The 19,518-nt window shown below is 43.2% G+C and overlaps 1 protein-coding gene across 3 annotated transcripts in view; it reads left to right on the forward strand.

Annotated features, from left to right (window-relative positions):
• Positions 1-19,518, forward strand: part of LOC143283910 (lysosome membrane protein 2-like) — a 179,327-nt gene that overhangs the window by 111,627 nt on the left and 48,182 nt on the right. The window lies entirely within an intron of this gene.

Here is a 19,518-nt window from a genome sequence, read left to right on the forward strand (position 1 = left end):
CACAGCATTTTTACTGGCGGTAGATCCTGGGTGAGTACACCCTTTTCATTCTTTGTGTGGACTGTGTGGGAGTCTTTTGCACCTGGACACTGTTGCTCAGCCTTGACAGTGTGTGTGGTTGATCACAACAGTCACAAGAAAGACAGGTTGACAACCTGGTTGATATTGTAGCACCTACATGATGGAATGACAGCCCCAGTTTTTTTTATTAATGCATTTGATGGAATTTTTCTGTCAGATTGACTCATTATTTGAACATGTGAGTATCAAAAGCAAAATCTTGGTTCATTTTCCTTTCATTTGATATATACTTTTATGCACTTATCTTCAGTACTTTTTGAAATATAAGCAAATTAAAATCATTGGCGTGTTTTTCTTGTTTTTCTGAAAATTTTCTCAGCATAGGCCATAGCAAAACGTACTAGCAGTGAAGGGGTTAAGTACCTGACATTGCATCAGATCAGTCATCACATTGTCTACACGAAGAACACCTCATCACCTTGTGTTTTGATAGTATAAGGCCCTTCATCTGTCATTATCTTAGTTTTAAATTCGGATATCTCATTACCTAATGATATTTTTTCTACGATTCATTCTAGCTGATAAATGACTAAGAAGTTGCAAATAACATGTGGGAATCTATCAGTCTTGCAATGGAACTCCCGCTCTTTGAGTACAAATATTGATAATCTGCGTGCTTACCTTTTTGAAAACTCTCATCATATTCTCCTTCTTCAGTCCTTAAATGTTACTAAAAACAAATTACCGAATCTGAAAGGTTATTATTATCCTCCGGTTTATCATATAAGCGAGGATTCTGACAAGATTAGTACAGCTATTTACGAACAGTGTGGTTTGAATTACGCAAGTGTCCATCCATCTCCTATTTCAAACTATACTGAAAAGATGTCAGCTACGTTTGTAAAATTGCATGTCTCTAATAATCAAATCATACATTTTGCGTCAGTCCACTATCCCAAAGGTCCTAGTAAGCAAAATACAAATTGGTTGCGAGCATTAAATTGCTCAAAAGAAAGATGGATTGTCGGAGGAGATTTTAATTCCCATGCGCCCATCTGGGATAGTGATTGTCAAATAATATCTCATCCTGACTTTGTTGAAAATATTGTTGATTGATCGATGCTGGGCAGGCCACTCCTCTCTAGGACCTGGATGTTGGAGACCCTGTCTTGCCACTTTATGCCAAGGATCTTTCATAGGCATCTTTGGTGAAACTGCTCAAGTTGTTGAATGTGACAGCGATACATCGTCCATGTTTCTCAGCAGTACAACAAGCTGATCACCACAACAGTTCTGTAGGTTTTGATTTTGGTGCTGAGCCTGATGCCTTTGTTGTTCTACAGCCTGTTGTTGAGTCTGCCAAAGGCGGAGCTGGCCTTGGTGATATGGCATGTTAATGCCATCCGCCATATGGGTTGTTAATGCCATTTGCTGCTTTTAGAGTGTAAAAACATTCTTGGCAGCTATGTCTCAAGTGTTTCTGAAAGTACTCCTCTGAAATGGTGGTCACCATAGGAACCGTGTCTTACAAACAAGACACAGTGTGACCCCCAGTGTCCATAGCTGCCACTGGGCATCTCCCTACCATGCTAACGCCCACTTTTTCTCGAGATGAGCCTTCGCCTTCTGTGGCATGTGTTCGGCTCTCTACACAGACCTATTTTCATTTCCCTGGCTTCTTGGTCCTGGGCATCGACCTCTTCCTGTCTGGTTTGACCGTGCTTGAGGTGGCTTTTCTGTTATCCGGTCGCAATTCCTGGCAGTGTGCCCTGGCTGTCCTCAATTGTAACATTATCTATCTTGTAGTTTGTCTCTCTGGACCGCCTGCAAAATCATCTTAATCTGTTCTTGTTGTTGCTGTACCAGTTCCTATAATCCTCTAGCTCCTCTGTGGTGTCAGCATCTTTGTAACTCACTGCTGTCCCCAAAAATGGGGTTGCTGCGGAAGGGGAGGGTGAAGGTGCAATGTCAGCTATCTACTGTTTTGCTGTTGTCCTGGCATCAATGAATGACATAGATGGCTTGTCCACAATGGCTTTCTTTAGTTCTCTGCGAAGCATGGTGTCCCAGATACCATATACGAACTGATCTCTGAGAACTTCTCCTTTACGGGGGATACAGCCTGATTTAATGGAATTTATCTTCTGGAAAAGTTTGTTCAGTCTGTTGCTGTGCTGGTGCATGCTGAAGAACTTGCTGCAGTGCTTCCTCAAATGAGCCTGAACCTGCAAAGTTCTCTTTTAGCAACTTAGAGATGTCTTCTTCTGTTGTGGAGCTGGTCAAGTGAAGCTTGCCTCCCGAAACCTGGAGGGGGTCAGGCTGGTGTTCTCTTGACCCACTCCCGGGAGGGTCACTACCTTGTCGTGGTCGGGAGGCTTAGTGGCCAGTGATCGAGCGAGCTATGTCGGCGGGGGTATCAGTGCTTCTTGGGGTTTGGTGCTCTGGTCCCAGGTCTTAATTGACAGCCTACATAGCCATCGTAGCTGTTCGGGCTGAATAAGTGGTGGTTTTTGTACTGATGCCCCTGATAGGGCTTCCCATGCCGAACAGGTCGTGAGTGAGGCCCAAACTAAACGTGACCCACTGTCCCTTTCGCTATTCTCTGTTCTTCTTTTTACTGCCTCTTTTCTGTCCTCAGCTCCCCATCAAGCCTTCTTTTCCACATTCTTTTTTTCTCTGCGGCCTTCTTTAGGCCCGCCCTGTTTGCTGTGCGGCGCGACCTGTGATGGAGGGGAATGAGATCCTGGGGATTGAGAGAGCACGCTGCTCTCAACACATCCCTTTGGCTCGGACCTCTCCTAAGACAGGCGGCACACATTGGCCCGTGTGTGTCAATCGGCTACCCCTTCGTGGGGCTGGGTCAAGACTGGCAGTTTAGAGGCTAACGAAGTGCTCGGCTCTCTGTCCCCGGGAGCTGGGCATGATCGGGGGGGAGCACGTTGGAGCTAGGCTGCTGGTTGTATATCCCTCCCGAAACCTGGAAGGGGTCAAGCTGGTGTTCCCTTGACCCTGGCCCCTAAGTTGGACCCCATGGTGGGTGGGTAAGGGAGGGATGAATTTACATTCTTTTCAACATGACTTCCAAAAAATCACACACCCCTAACTCTGGAAAAAGACGACGACAGGGAACGGACGACTCAGACTCCGATTTTTGGCCATCGTGGCTAGTGATGGAGGGCGCTGATGACGACAAGCCCTTGTCGGCTCTCAGCCCCTTCGCTATCCAGAAGGGCTTTCAGTGTCTGGCAGGATCGCTCAAGTCCATCAAGAGGCTGAGGAGCGGAGCGTTTTTAGTGCAGACAGAGTCCAAAAGGCAGACACAGCTCCTTCTCAAGGCGACCACTTTCGTGGATAGGGCGGTGAAGGTTTCCCCTCACAAAGGCCTCAACTGCTCAAAGGGGGTCATCAGATGCCCGGAGTTGAAAGGTGTGTCTGAGGCCGAGATCAAGAGTGAGCTGTCCTCTCAGGGAGTGACCGAAGTGTACAGGGTGACGGTGAGGAAGGGGTCGGACAGAATCCTGACCAACACTTTCTTCCTCACCTTCTGGTGCCCGGATGTCCCCAAGGACATTTGGGTTGGATACCTAATAGTTAATGTAAGCCTGTACGTACCGTCCCCTCTGAGATGCTTCAAATGCCAGAAATTTGGACACGTGAGAGACCGATGTAAGGAGGAAGAGGCGTGTGGCACCTGTTCGAAGGCAGCGCACCAGGGCGATTGCGTCAACCCAGCCCGGTGTGCGAACTGCGGAGGTGGCCACCCGTCCTCATCGAAAGACTGCCCCGCCTGGAAAAAAGAAAAGCAAATCCAGAAGGTCAAGACAGAAAAGAAGATATCCTTCTTTGAGGCAAAGAAACGGGTGGAGGCCGCGTCGCCTAAGGCGTCGTACGCCTCTGTCGTCAGACCCAGGACGGTGGACGTCGCGGTTCAGACGACGTCCACAGGGACGCAGACCGACAACTTACCCACCTCGTCGGAACCGTTGGCCTTGGGTGGAGGCGCCGTGTCCACCCCTTCCCATTCTGTGCGGCAGTCCTCAGGGGCTGCTGGGCGGGAGCGGAAAACCTCGGGCGGAGGCACGTTGTCCGCCTCCCGCCCCACCCCACCCCCCGGCACCCCTCGCCCCGCCTCTCGTCTGCCTGGCCCTTGGGCTGGCGGAGGTGGCCGGAAACCCCCCGTACCTCCAAAACTCAAGGAGGGGAGGGTTGCGGCCTTGGCGGGATCGGGAGGGGCGAAGGTCGTGGATATTCCGACTCTGTCGGAATCCGAGAAATTAATTTCAAAAAATAAATACTCCATCCTGGCGGACCTTGAGCCACCGCAAGCAGAGGAGCAGGGGGTAGCAATGGAATAGGCTGCTGCTTTCTTTTTTTAAACCTTTTTAATGGCAGTAATCCACTGGAACATCCGGGGGTTCCACGCCAATTTCCAGGAACTCCAGCTGCTTTGTCGTGCTCTGAAACCTTCAGTGCTGGCGCTGCAGGAGACTCTGCAAAGAGACGGCAAGGTTTTATCTCTCTGGTTTTAACTCCGTTTTTAAACCCGCTCAACCGAAGCAAGAGGGATTGACGGGAGGTGTCGCTCTTTTTATTCGCAAGTCCCTTTTATACAGTACAGTTCTTTTAAGCACTCCTTTACAGGCGGTGGCGGTCAGAGTCACGCTTGAGAAAACCATCACTGTCTGCTCTCTCTACCTTCCTCCTTCCTTCCGTGTTCTGAGGCAGGACCTCATGAACCTGGTCGACCAGCTCCCATGTCCTTTTTTACTGTTGGGCGACTTCAATGGACACTCCCCGCTCTGGGGAAGTGAGATGACATCAGCCCGAGGTCTTCTCTTGGAAAACCTTCAGATGGAGAAGGTGACTCTCTGCCTGACCGCCTGAACTACGACAAAGCAGACTGGAGTTTTTTTACCAAGAAGATAAGAGCGGAGCTGCAGGAAGAAACAGTATTGAAAAGCAAGGACCCTGCTGACACTCTGACTCGGATCGTGTTAGATTGCGCCAAAGCAGCAGTCCCATTGTCTACCTCCAAGCCTCAGGTCCCTAGAACGCCCTGGTTCAACGCGGAATGTCGGGAGGCCCGCAAGTCTCGGAAGAGAGTGCAGCGACGCGTCTTTCGGAGACCGGAGACCGATAGCGTTCGAACCCATCAACAGCTGAGGGCGAAAGCCATGTATGTTTTTAAAAAGAGCCAGAGAAGTCATGGAGAGATTTTTGCTCTTCCTTAACCTCCAACACACCCAAGAAGAAAGTGTGGAGGGTTTTAAAAAGAATTAAGGGCAAAAACGTATGCCCAACCTTTCATCATCTTAAACTTTCAGACGCTCTGGTCACAGAGAAGAAAGCAGTTGCCAATTTGCTTGCCTCTACAATTGAACAGAACTCGAGATCTGCTAACAAATCTGCTCGCTTTCTTAAAACCAAAAACCTGTCAGAAAAAACACCATGTAACTTCTTTTCCGACAACACAGAGAATTACAACCTTCCTTTCACAATGAATGAACTTAAATCTGCCCTTCAGACCTGTACGGATTCCAGTCCAGGAATGGACGAGGTCCATTATAAACTCTTAAAGCACCTTCCCCAAACCTGTCTGGACACCCTGCTTAAAGTTTATAACCACATCTGGGTCACAGGCTTTTTTCCACCCTCCTGGCGGAAAGCCCTCATAATCCCACTGCCGAAACTGGGAAAAAGACCCCTCGAACCCCTCCAACTACCGCCCAATAGCACTGACCAGCTGCATCTGCAAACTGATGGAGAAGATGGTCAACGGTAGACTGATGTGGAAACTAGAGACCGACGGCCTTCTGGCGAAAGAACAGTGCGGTTTCCGCAAGCATCGCTCTACCGTTGACCATCTGGTTCGTCTGGAAACCACTGTAAGAAATGCCTTTGTGAACAAACAACATGTGGTGGCCATATTTTTTGACTTGGAGAAAGCTTATGATACCACCTGGAAATTTGGTATTCTCTCAGACTTGCACAAGCTCAGCTTCCGAGGACACCTGCCTCAGTTCATCCACAATTTTTTACAAGACAGACAATTCCAGGTGAGAGTCGGCACCACCCTGTCCGACATTCACGAGCAGGAGCTGGGTGTCCCGCAAAGGAGCATCCTGTCGCCGGCTCTTTTCAGCATCAAAATTAATGACATCGTTCAATCCGTTCAGAAGGGATCGGACAGCTCGCTGTTCGTGGACGATTTTGCCTTATATGCAACTGGCAGCACGTATGCCAGCATCCAGCGACGGCTTCAGCTCTGCGTCAACAAAATCCAGTGTTGGGCAGAGGAGAATGGCTTCACATTTTCGTCCTCCAAAACTGAATGCATCCATTTTCATAATTTTCACCAGTTCTATCCGGACCCTGAAATCCATCTGGGAACATCCACCATCCCGGCGGTCAAGGAAGCCAGATTTTTAGGGGTCGTCTTTGATCAGAAGCTGAACTTCCTCAGCCATATTAAACAGCTGAAAGTATCTTGCCTAAAAGCCCTGAACATCATCCGAGTTGTGGCACACACGAACTGGGGTGCTGATAAGAGAACTCTCTTGCACCTCTACAGAGCCCTGGTCCGGTCCAAACTGGATTATGGAAGTGTAGTATACGGCTCGGCCAGACCGTCCCTCCTGAAACTGTTGGACCCTGTACACCACCAAGGGCTCCGTCTCAGCTTAGGTGCTTTCCGCACCACCCCTGTGCACAGCCTGTACGCAGAGGCGGGGGAACCGCCTCTCTCCAACCGCAGACTGAAGCTGACCCTGAATTATTATTTGAAATTGTTTTCTGAACCTACAAACCCTGCTTACGACGCTGTATTCAACAACCATTTCGATAAGAAATTTACAGACAACCCAAACTGCATACCTCCTCTCGGACTCCGCATTCAGCCACACTTAGAAAAGGCTGATCTGGATGTCGGTGGCATCTCGGATTTCTCTAAGTTCCCTGACAGTCCTCCGTGGACCTTTACAACACCTGAGGTCCGATTCGATCTGGCGTCGTACCGTAAGGACACCACCAGTTCTCTGGCCTACAGAACCTACTTTTCAGAACTGTGCCACAAATTCCCCACTTTTCAAAGCATCTTCACTGACGGTTCCAAGTCAGAGGACGGAGTCGCTGCATCTGCGTTCTGTCCCGCCTTTCCTGACCGGCCCTCAACGGAGCACATCCTGTCTGACAGCTCGGTATACACTGCGGAACTGACCGCACTGGTTCTGGCAGTAAAAATGGTTCTCTCTTCGAAACGAAAGAGATTCATGATCTTTTCCGACTCCTTGTCAGCCCTGGAGGCAATCGCCTGCAGGAATATCACTCGTCCCAAACTGCTGGAATTTTATGAAGATTTTACTCTCGCAACGAAGAAAGGATACGAGGTTGTGTTGGCCTGAGTTCCCGGACATGTTGGCATTCGTGGTAACGAAAGGGCGGACCTGCTGGCCAGGAACGCTGTAAAGAAAGAATTATCCAGATCCTTTGTGCCATATACAGACATGAAGCGGAAGGTGAACACTTACATTAAGGATCTTTGGCAAGAGGAGTGGAACACCCAGACGGACAACAAGCTCTTCCAGATACGTCCAGACCTAAAGGAGACCCTCCCTTCGGGGGTGAAGAAAAGAAAAGGAGGAGTCTGTGCTGTGCAGACTGCGTACGGGGCACACTTTTTTTTTACTCATTCTTACTTGTTGAAGGGGGAAGAGGCCCCTCGATGCATTCCCTGTGACGAGCCTCTCACCGTGAAACACGTGCTCCTTGATTGTTGGGATCTGTATGACGTTAGACGCAGATATTACACGGCGGTTTCTTTGAAGACTTTGTTTCGTGATGTCCCTCCGTGGGCGCTGATGGACTTCTTAAAAGAAGTGAACATTTTAAACCAGATTTGAAGGTTTTAAACTATGGAAGTTTTTTTTTTAACTTTGGAGTGGAAAGTTTGAAGTGGTGACTCGTTTTAATTGGTTGTTTTTTTATCCTTGTAGTAGTTATTGGCGCGGCGATAGCCTTGAGATGGCCTTAGTGGTCGGCGAGGCTCTAAGCACCATAATTTCATTTCATTTCAAGTGAAGCTTGACTTACCTCTTTGCTAGTCCTTGAAGATGCTGTAAGAAGAATGATATTGTCTTCAACAGTGAGGTAAGCTTCAAGTCTCCCAGAATCAACTTGCGTTCATTTATCCATTCATCTACATCCTGTTCATCCCCAGAAAACTTTCTAAAAGTCTTTTCTCTTCTCATGTACACAACATTATCCTGTTTTTCTGCAACTTCTAATCTCAATCTCACCAATTCTCTCTGTAACATTGTCACCTCCTCTTAGGGAGTGCTTTTACTATCTCATCTCTCATCTGTCATACTTATCAAGTCTTTAAAGTAACTTTTACCAACAAGAATGTTTATATCAGACAACTTCAGTCTGCCACTTGTCCGTTTTAACTATAAAAAAATTGCTGGCAACAACTGTGGTCATGTATCCTACATATACACAGCAAAACACTGATTATGCTAGTTCAGTGGAGTATATTACTGATTTGGTTAAGTTTTGCGAAAGTTTTGAAGTTTCAAAGTTGCAAGATAAGTTTGATGAATGTCGATCGTAGTAGCGTAATCTGGTCAGCTACTCTGAAGATGATTTCTGCGTGAGAATTTTGTAAAAGTCAATGGTACTGAGTGACCTAGACATCCACTGACTGAGTCTTACCGATATTGAGAGTGTAGTCGGTACTTGAGTGTAAATCGATTAGCAGACTTCCAAAATCATGAATTGATTGCTGGACTGCCGAAATCGCCAGACCTCCGAAATCATAAATCAATCACCAGACCGTTGGAATTGATACTGTCAGTCGTTGATTGCACTGATGCTTATTGGCATTCTGCACAATCTTCCTGATTTTGCTAGTTCAATGGATTATATTTTTCTTTTCATTATGGAGAAATTACATGTGAGGTAGGTTTGTTGTTTATTTTTGTTTGTTTGCTGTTTTTCTGCCAACCATCATAGGAAAACACATCATCCCTCAAAAACATCAGCATATTCATTGTTGCAATTTAAGTTGAGTAAGAAAAAGAATAAAAAGATGTGTTAGAAGATATGCAGACCAGAGAAACTTATTTCAAAGAAAATCATACCAAAACATGAACTAGATTTTGTACATGCACACACCCGCACATACACACACACACACACACACACACATTTTCACATGCACACATGCACACACACACGTGCGCGCGCGCACACACACACACACACACACACACACACACACACACACACACGTGCGCGCGCACACACATACACACACACACACACACACACACACACACACTCCCGCCTGTTGATCTGAACTCTCATAAAGAGCTAGACAGTAAGCAGTTATATAGTTTGTCAGGATCTGCTTGCAGTAGCACTGAATTTCATAAATGATCCTGTAGTCAGACACATTGAAAGACTCGCATCAAATGGCTATTTCCCATTTTGCTGAAAACATTTTTGGGGGAACGTACGTCCTGTTCGATTGGAACACCTATACACACAGCAACAGCATGATGAAGGTGACAAAAAAATGAATGGGGCTTGCAAAAGAATTATGATCGACTAGACTGGCACAGAACAGGTAAAAAATTGAAGCAGAAGTGAAACATAGACCTGTATACAGGCAGCGCCACCACACTTTGTAACGAACGATAGTTTCAGCAAAGTCGACCATTCGCTGCCTTTTCAATTCTTCAAAGTCCCTCACTCACATTCTTTTATCCTTTGACTTCTGGAAAAAATCACAAAAATTACAATAATGCTCAGAAGTATGTTGAATTGTATGTTTTCTTGATGGAAAAACAATGGAGAATATGATTATCACATGTTCAGTGTTGACATGATGAGATAACTCCATATCAGGGGAAGATAAATTAAGATTTTAAGAAAAAACAAAAACAAAATATTTTGAAAAGGAAGAAGAAAATTCTTGTCTGTGTATTTCATGGGTGGAAATGGTGCTAAAATGTTTGCAAATGTATTTGACACAACACCCAAGTGCAATTATGTTGTTTTCCTCCACTGTCATTAGGTAGGTCCGGCCAGTTTTTTCAAATTCATTGCAGAAGCCTCATATCTGCAAACATGAAAGAGTGCAATAAAGTAAAAAGCCACATCAAATTTCACAGCAGTATCTCAAATAGTTTTTTGAGATATAGAGTTTTGAATTTTCAACAAAATCAGCGATTTTAGCGAATCTCACAAAATGGCATTTTGGAACCTGTTTAGAATTGCAACTTATACATTCTCATGTTCAAAGCTCCTCATATATGATCTATATAGTACACAGTATACCACAATTCTTTTTTAGTGGGCTGTTAATGTTATTGGCTGAATGCCAGTGTAATAAATTCAGGGGAAAATGCTTATTTTCTGCATGTCCGATCCTGCAGTTTTGATGGTAGCATCCTGCAGTTTTGATGGTAGCATTTCTAAAATGACTGACACTCAAAACCTATTGCATCTACATTAACATTTAAGATATTTTCAGGTCCAGGAAAGACTGTGTAGACTTACAAGAGAGCAAATATTAATCATAAATCATAATAAATGACAGCTTTTGATATGATTATATGAAAAAAACAAGAGAGGCAAGGTCTTCAAGACTCACATGTGACATGCACTTACTACAACAATTGAATCAAAACACAAAAAATCAATGGCAAAACAAAAGTCATGTGCATCTCCCAACATAGAAATATAGACCACACAAAGTTGTGTTGGATTTCACATAGTTTAGTTTATTTTATTTTATTTTATTTTATTTTTTTCACTTTTGTTTTCAAAATTAAAGTCACAAAGGAAAAAAAATCATTTCTAACTCACACTTGCTTTTGTTTAAATGAAAGAGGAAATGCACCTAAGTGTGACCAACACACACACACACACACACACACACACACACACACACACACACAAGATAGGTAATAAAGTTAAGTTACATTTTATACATGTATAAATATATAAGATGTAACTGAACTTTTTGTTAAACTATTATGTAATGCATTATAAGCTTAATCATAGAGAAAACAATTAATACAGTGTGAAAAAACTCAATATGGGTATTAACAATATGCCTGTCTGCTTTATGATTACAATTAGTATTAGAAAAAATGACATTCACAACACATTTTCATCATATTACAGATTTTTGTGATAACCCTGATTCAGTAAGACCCAACACACACACACACACACACACACACATATATATATATATGTATATATATATATATATATATATATATATATATATATATATATATATATATATATATATAATTACTTCATAATCTAGACCATTTTTGACTCACTTGTGTAAACAAAGTGAGTCTATGTTTTAACCCGGTGTTCGGTTGTCTATGTGTGTGTCTGTGGTAAACTTGACATTTTCTCTGCAAATACTTTGTCAGTTGACACCAAATTAGGCATAAAAATAGGAAAAATTCAGTTCTTTCGAGTCATCTTGTTTAAAACAATATTGCACCTCTGGGATGGGCACAAAAAAAAAAAAAATGAAGCCTAATTATATGCAAACTGCATTTACTGTTATATTTTTTGTGTTCTCTAAACTTGGCACTTTGATCTGATATTCTGACACAACAACAAGAGCAGTCATTATTATCATTTTTTGTTCAAACAGGAACTTCTTTTGCTAAGCATGGAAGTTTTATTTATTTTGCAAACGTTTTGGTGCAGATAGTAAAAAAGGGAAATTACTCTGTAATTAATGCTAGGGGACTTAATTTGCTTTAAACTGATCTTTCTCATCTTAAACATTACATTTTGAAATTATACTCAATACATAAAAAGCTTGTGTGTTTTACTCTCAGTGTACAGGGCTTTTACTATGTTCATTCGCCCAAGTGGTCTTTTTTGGAAAATACTAAAATCAATATAAGTGGACTTTACAGATCTGTTGGCTGAGCCCTGAAGGTCATGGGCAAAAATCAATAGCGTACACATATTTATACACATTCAAAGCGCGTGCTCATATTCTTGCGAACGCGAATGACGCCATTTTGTTTCAAGTTGTTGACCTGCCCATTCAATCCTATATTCAATGGACAATACACGTTAACATGTGATGGAAAGTTGGAGAAGGAGACCGTTAAATATTTATTCAGAGAAAGATTTGTGAACGCCTCATCACTTACTGGATTATGCCCCAAACTGCCATAAAAATATCTACAGAATCAGTCGGAATTCACAGTTTAAAATTGTAAATCATGCGAGTTAATACCCTTGAACTGATCACGATGAAACGAAAAAATTTCCAGTCTATACTTTTCTCAAAATGAAGTCCTTTTCACTTCTTACAATGTTTAGAAGTACTTGTACTTGGCTGTACATGTTATTAGTTTAACAAAATACTAAATTTTCATATCAACTTTAAAACTACAAAACTAGAATGAACATAAAAGAGAAATTGAATCAACCGTGTCGTACTACATTCCAGGCGGGTGTAACTAAACTTGTACATCTATCTAGATCTAGTGAAAACGGCTAAATGTTGCTGTGTGATTGCGGCAATAGCCATTAAAAGAATTTTTTTTTATTGCCCTTAAAGATTTTTTGAATGCCCGAGATACACCAGAATAATATGATTTAAACAGTGTTCTCACTGCGAATACCGCAATTGATTTATCGCCCTTTAAAAGAGTATATTCAAATGTTAAATTTTAGAACGTCAGTTAAGGAGCCATGATAGTGTAATGGATAACGCAGTTTCTTCTCACCCGAACACGCGGGGTTCGAATCTGGTTAGGACTTTTTTTTTCTTTTTCTTTTTTTAAATGTGAAGCTTTATAATAACAAATACAGAACACATTTTAACGATTAGATTTTTTTTAATTTTTTTTTTTTAGTGTATCACAAGTGAGTCTTGAAGGCCTTGCCTCTCTTGTTTTTCATGCTCCACACAAAATTAATACATGCTAAAAAAAAAAAAAAAAAATATATATATATATATATATATATGATATTGTGTATTGCAGATGACAGAGCTTTTCTCTCTGTCTTTTGGATAGTATTGGGGTATGGCGTGTTCACAGTTCTTGCAGTTGAAACGAAGATTTGCCAGAACATGCGTTTTCTCCCAAAAGCTAAGAGAAAAAATATTTTAAAAAATCTAGCACCATTCATAGCCAGTGAGCCAGTAGGGCCTTTCTCAGACATATTCTGGCTATTCGCCACCTATGCTGAATTACACACTTGTTTAGAGCCAGTAGGGCCTTTCCTGGACTTGCTCAAGCTATTCTTAATACAACCAAGTCAAATTCTCACCAACATGGAACTGGGGCGTCGTACACAGGGGGTGTGGATGGGTGCGAGATTGTGGGGGTTGGGTGATGTCGATTTCAGGGGCTGGCGGGGCTGGGGTCATTGAGGACGGCATACGGTGAAACAGTGATGAATTCCTCGTCACTGTTGAGTCATCAGGCTCCACGGCAGTAACCATGGAGCCTTTCGTGTGCGTCACCCAGAAAGGAATAGGGTTTAAGTTGGTTGAAATCTTGTCCTGCTTCGCTTGCTTCACGAGAACTGTGTCGCCACATGCAATATTTGAGTATGCAGCAGCATTACATGCTCACATGAAAATAAAAATTCAAATGATAAATGTAGGTTAGTTACATTTTATACATGTATTTATATAAATACATAAGATGTAACTGAACAGTGAGCTTTTTACAATGCATGAAAAACAAAAACTGTTAATTACATAATTATAAGCTTATAATTGTTGAGAAAAAGTGTAATACGGTGTGAAACAATAAATACAGATATTAACAATGTGCATGCCTATGTGTTTCAAATGATGGTTCAAACTCAGATTAAAAGATTTTTTTCTTGTTCTCTCTCTCTCTCTCTCTCTCTCTCTCTCTCTCTCTCTCTCTCTCTCTCTCTCTATCATGTGTGTGTGTGTGTGAGCGAGTTTGAAGAAATTCAATATCAAAATTCAAATTCACAAGACATGTCATAGTATTCAGATCTATATTAAATTGTATGATATGAATAATATTTATTCAACCCACACATGTTCTGTTCTTGATTGTAAAGATGATATCAAGTTGATAGGATCTGTTGTTCAGGATGGTTGTGTTTCAAAGGCGTGTGATACAGTGTCGTCCAGTCTGGTGTCGTTTTCGTAGTGCAGGCCTGGGGTAGTCTGCCGCTGATGCAGAAACTGAGCTAGTGGGGAGTTGTCAGACTGGTCAGTTTTAAGGGTGGATGGCTGACTGACTTCATCAGTGGTTGCTGTCTCTGCCTTTGTTGTTGTTCTTCTTTCCCTTCTCTACCGCCTTCATGTGTTGTCGAACACAGTGTGTAACAAGCATGACTGACATCAGTCTCGGGGTAAATGACGCCCCATTTTACCATCTAATTTTATAGTTTTAAAGTTGATATGAAAATTGAGTATTTTGTTAAACTAATAACATTTAGAGCCAGAGCCAGAAAGAACTGAATTTTTCCTATTTTTATGCCAAATTTGGTGTCAACTGACAAAGTATTTGCAGAGAAAATGGCAGTGTTAAAGTTTACCACGGACACACATACACACACACACACACACACACACAACCGAACACCGGGTTAAAACATAGACTCATTTTGTTTACACAAGTGAGTCAAAAAAGTGCTTTATTAAAGATGATTGGGGATAGCATGCTCCATAAATGTTAAAAATGATTATCCTTTTAGATATTTTTCAGGTATTTTTCCCAACATGAAGTAAAAATCGACATGTATGCATCACTATGTAATTGTTTTCTTGTTTATACTTCATTATTAACTATTGCTCAGGTAGTAAATCTGATACGCATAGTCAATTGTGAACTTCGTCGCATCAACTCTATCCATCAGTACCTTTCTGTTGAAACCACTAAAACTCTTATTTCTGCTTTTGTGTTGTCATAAATGGACTACTGTAATTCTCTTCTCATAGGCTGTGCACATAATATTCTTCAGCGAATTCAAAAACTTCAAAACAATGCTGCCTGCCTGACTCTCACTCTGAGTCCCACGTACTGATCACATTTCTCCTCACCTCCGCACTCTACATTGGCTCCCCATTGAAGCGAGAATTAAATACAAAGTTGTGTGTCTCTGCTATTCTGCTTTCCACTCTGCAGGACCTACTTATCTTTCTGACCTTATCAGTGTTTACACTCCCGCAAGAAATCTCACTCTTCCTCTGACTGTTACCTTTTGAAACTTCCTCGTGTTAGTACAAGAACCTATGGCGAACGTTCTTTCTTCTTTGATGCTCCTCACATATGGAACAACCTTCCTCATCATATCCGTGCATCTGATTCGATTTCTGCTTTGCATCTGATTCTATTTCTGCTTTTCGTTCATCACTAAAAACTCATCTTTTTAAAAAACCTATCTATAAGTACTCTCAGCTTCCTTGTTCTCCAACACCACCCATGTCAGCTCACTTTGGATGTATGTAGAGTGGGGAAGGGAGAGTGTGTGTGTGTGGGGAGGGGTTTTTGAGAAAGAGTGGTCATGAATGCTTTATGTAACTTGCATCGTAATATTTTTTACCAAGCAACTCGTACAGAAGAGGCTGCGTGAGATGAAGAACACCTGGTGGGAGAGAAAGTCCGAAGAGCTTCAGTCTGCTGCTGATGCTCATGACACGAAGACCTTCCATGATGGTCTCTGATATGTGTATGGACGGAGAGTCACAGGATCAACCCCTGTCCGAGCTCCACCCTCCTGACAGACAAGAAAGACATCCTTGCCTGCTGGGCAGAGCACTTCAACACCCTCCTCAATAGGGACTCGTCCGTATCTGACGAGGTAATTGCAGCCCTCCCACAGCTACCAGTCAGTGACTCGCTAGCTGCCCCTCCCACCAATGCCGAGACATGAAAGGCCCTGAAGCTGGCAACGTCAGGAAAAGCACCAGGAACGGATGGAATCCAGGCCAACATTTACAAGTATGGAGGCGAAGTGCTGACAGACAAGCTGACTGCCCTGTTCCAGTCTTATCTGGGAGAGAGGGGAGGTCCCCCAGGATTTCAAGGATGCTTCAATTGTCCACATTTACAAGCGGAAGGGAGACAAAACATCCTGTGATAACCACCGTGGCATCTCTGTCCTCTGCATGACTGGCAAGATCTTCGCCCGCATCATACTGAACAGACTGGTTGACCATGTCTCCAACACAGTCATCCCTGAAGCACGTGCGGCTTCCGCTCAGGCAGGGGAACATGTGACATGGTGTTTGCCATACGCCAGATGCAAGAGAAGTGCCGTGAGCAGAACAAGGAGCTCCGCATGGTCTTTGTGAACCACTGTGGTCTGTGGAAGATCCTCCTAAAGTTCGGCTGCCCAGAGAGCCTAATCCAACTGATTGCAACTTTCCACAATGGCATGCAGGCAAGAGTACAGGAAAATACTGACATGTCGGATCCGTTCCCTGTGGTAAATGGAGTGAAGCAGGGCTGCGTCCTGTCACCCACACTGTTCTCCATTCTCTTCTCTGCCATGCTGATTGACGCCCTCCAAGACTGTGACCGGGGCATCCACATTCAGTTTCGCACAGATGGCAAACTTTTCAACTTGTGGCAACTCCACGCTATGTCCAGGGTGTTTGAGGCACTGTTGAGAGATTTCCTCTTTGCTGATGACTGCACGCTTGCTGCACACACCCATGAGGACATGCAGTTCATTATGGACAGGTTCTCAACCTCCTGCAGGCGCTTTGGACTCACCATCAGCCTCAGCAAGACCGAGTCCATGCACCAACCAGCTAGCTCACAGAACGCCAGTGCCTCCTCCCCACCTGTAATCAAGATCGATGACACAGAGATCAAGTCAGTCAACAAGTTTTGCTACCCAGGCAGCACCCTATGCAACAACGGAGCCCTTGATGCAGAAGTGACGCTGCGCATCGCCAAGGCCAACTCCGCCTTTGGCAGACTCAGCAACAGGCTGTGGAACAACAAAGGCATCAGGCTCAGCACCAAGATGAAAACCTACAGAGCTGTCGTGCTGACCACCTTGCTGTGAAACATGGAGGATGTATCTCCGTCACATTCAACAACTTGAGCAGTTCCGCCAGAGATGCCTACGAAAGATCCTTGGCATAAAGTGGCAAGACAGGGTCTCCAACCTATGTTTTAACCCAGTGTTCGGGTTGTCTGTGTGTGTGTGTGTGTGTCCGTGTGTCTGTGTGTCCGTGGTAAACTTACATTGACATTTTCTCTGCAAATACTGTGTCAGTTGACACCACATTTGGCATAAAAATAGGAAAAATTCAGTTCTTTCCAGTCATCTTGTTTAAAACAATATTGCACCTCTGGGATGGGCGCAAAAAAATAATAAAAGAAACCTAATTATATGCAAACTGCATTCACTGTTATATTTATATTTTTTGTATTCTTTAAACTTGGCACTTTGACCTCTTATTCTGACACAACAACAAGAGGAGGCATTATTATCATTTTTTGTGCAAACAGGAACTTCTTTTGCTAAGCATGGAATTTTTATTTATTTGCAAACGTTTCGGTGCAGAGTGTAAATAAGGGAAATTACTCTGTAATTATGCTAGGGGACGTAATTTATCACAAGTGCGTCTTGAAGGCCTTGCCGCTCTTGTTTTATTTTTTTCCAGTGGCATAAAGATGTTTGAAAACAAGAGAACGCTGGCCATTAAGGAGAAGCGTGAGCGAAGGAAGGAGGGCTTAACTTCTGGAGACGTTTTCCCTTGCAACAAAAGAAGGGGGTCCAGGTCACATGTTTTTGGAGCAGACTTTTTCAACACACTCAGTACATCTGTCTCTGAAACAGGTGTGAAAGCAACAAAAGGAACACCTTGAAATTCTTTTCCCAAGGGATGTGACACAAGTGACTGTGAATCCAGTTCTTTCCTGAGGTTAACAATTTTTTAGCAGAAAAAATCTGAAAACGCACTGGGCAGTAATGAAAATGGATAGATAGAAGGAAACAAAGAAGATTTTGTTCTGCCACAAAGCTTATTTGTAATTTAGTTCTTTGCTTGATTTAGCTTTGGAGATCTTGGTGTTGAAAAACAGTCTTCGCTTTGTGCCCAAGAAAGGTAACAAAGTTTTTGGCTTTCTGGTAGACTTGTTTGTAGACAGTTAAACCAGATACCTTCCACTGTGCTTCCGCGTGTCACCTCTCTCTCTTCGCTGCTAGCAGTTCCTCACCAAGAAGCCCAAACCATGGACACGACACCTTCCTGGACGACATCCTGCAACGAGATGCAGGGGTGTGCTTGTCCAGTGCTGCCTGAAGGGCACTGTTGTACTGGTCAGATGAACAGTCCACAAAGCGCCCAAGTCCTGATTTCACGTCATCACGAAAAGCTGCCCTGTCTATAGCAAGAATGTTGCACACGCTGCGATACCCTGTCACAGAGGAGGGGATGTCTATGTCAAGAACACTTACTACACACAAACACAATACGTAAACACATGCATCCTTCCACCCACACACCCACAAACATTGTTTGTATTTGTATTTCTTTTTATCACAACAGATTTCTCTGTGTGAAATTTGGGCTGCTCTCCCCAGGGCTATACTGCAGCACCACCCATTTTAAAATTTTTTTTCCTGCATGCAGTTTTATTTGTTTTTCCTGTCAAAGTGGATTTTTCTACAGAATTTTGCCAGGAACAACCCATTTGTTGTCTTGGATTCTTTTACATGCGCTAAGTGCATGCTGCACACGGGACCTTAGTTTATCATCTCATCCAGATGACTAGCATCCAGACCACCACCCAAGGTCCAGTGGAGGGGGAGAAAATATCGGCGGTTGAGCTGCGATTCGAACCAGCGTGCTCAGATTCTCTTGCTTCCTAGGCGGACGCGTTACCTCTAGGCCATCACTCCACATTATCACACAATATTGCAACACAAATATCGTTGTAAACACTATTTCATCTTGAACCTTTTATCTGGAGGGTTTCATTCTAAACAAATCTCCTGAAATGAAGGTTTCAAGCTAGAATTTTTTTTTTTTTTTTCTTCTTTTTCTATCACGAATCGTCCCCGACCTTTCAGTGTACTTCATAGCATGTAACCATCATCAGGATAACCAGAATCACTTCAACTGATCAGCAACAACACTACATTTTGTCTTTCTGTCACGTTTTTGTACTTGTTATTATCAGTGTTATGCAGAAAATCAAACTAAATTCTAGCCACCTCTTCAGTACTGTGCACCCTGGCAGCCATGTTGACATGCTCAATAACTTTTAGCTTTACAAAACGCAAAAACTTGCATCAAAATTGAGCCAAAACTTGCTGAGATATTGCTTTGAACATGCACCAAGGCAGTGGTCATTTGCAGGGAAGTATGCTTACATGACTGGCTGGGCTGTTGAAAATGCAGATTTATTTGCACATGAAAGTGAAAAGCTTAATTAAAGCCATATAAAAACATACCTTTTCATGCAGTCTTTACATAATTAAGGC

Source organism: Babylonia areolata, chromosome 7 (genome assembly GCF_041734735.1).
Source record: "Babylonia areolata isolate BAREFJ2019XMU chromosome 7, ASM4173473v1, whole genome shotgun sequence".
Lineage (NCBI taxonomy): Eukaryota > Metazoa > Mollusca > Gastropoda > Neogastropoda > Buccinidae > Babylonia > Babylonia areolata.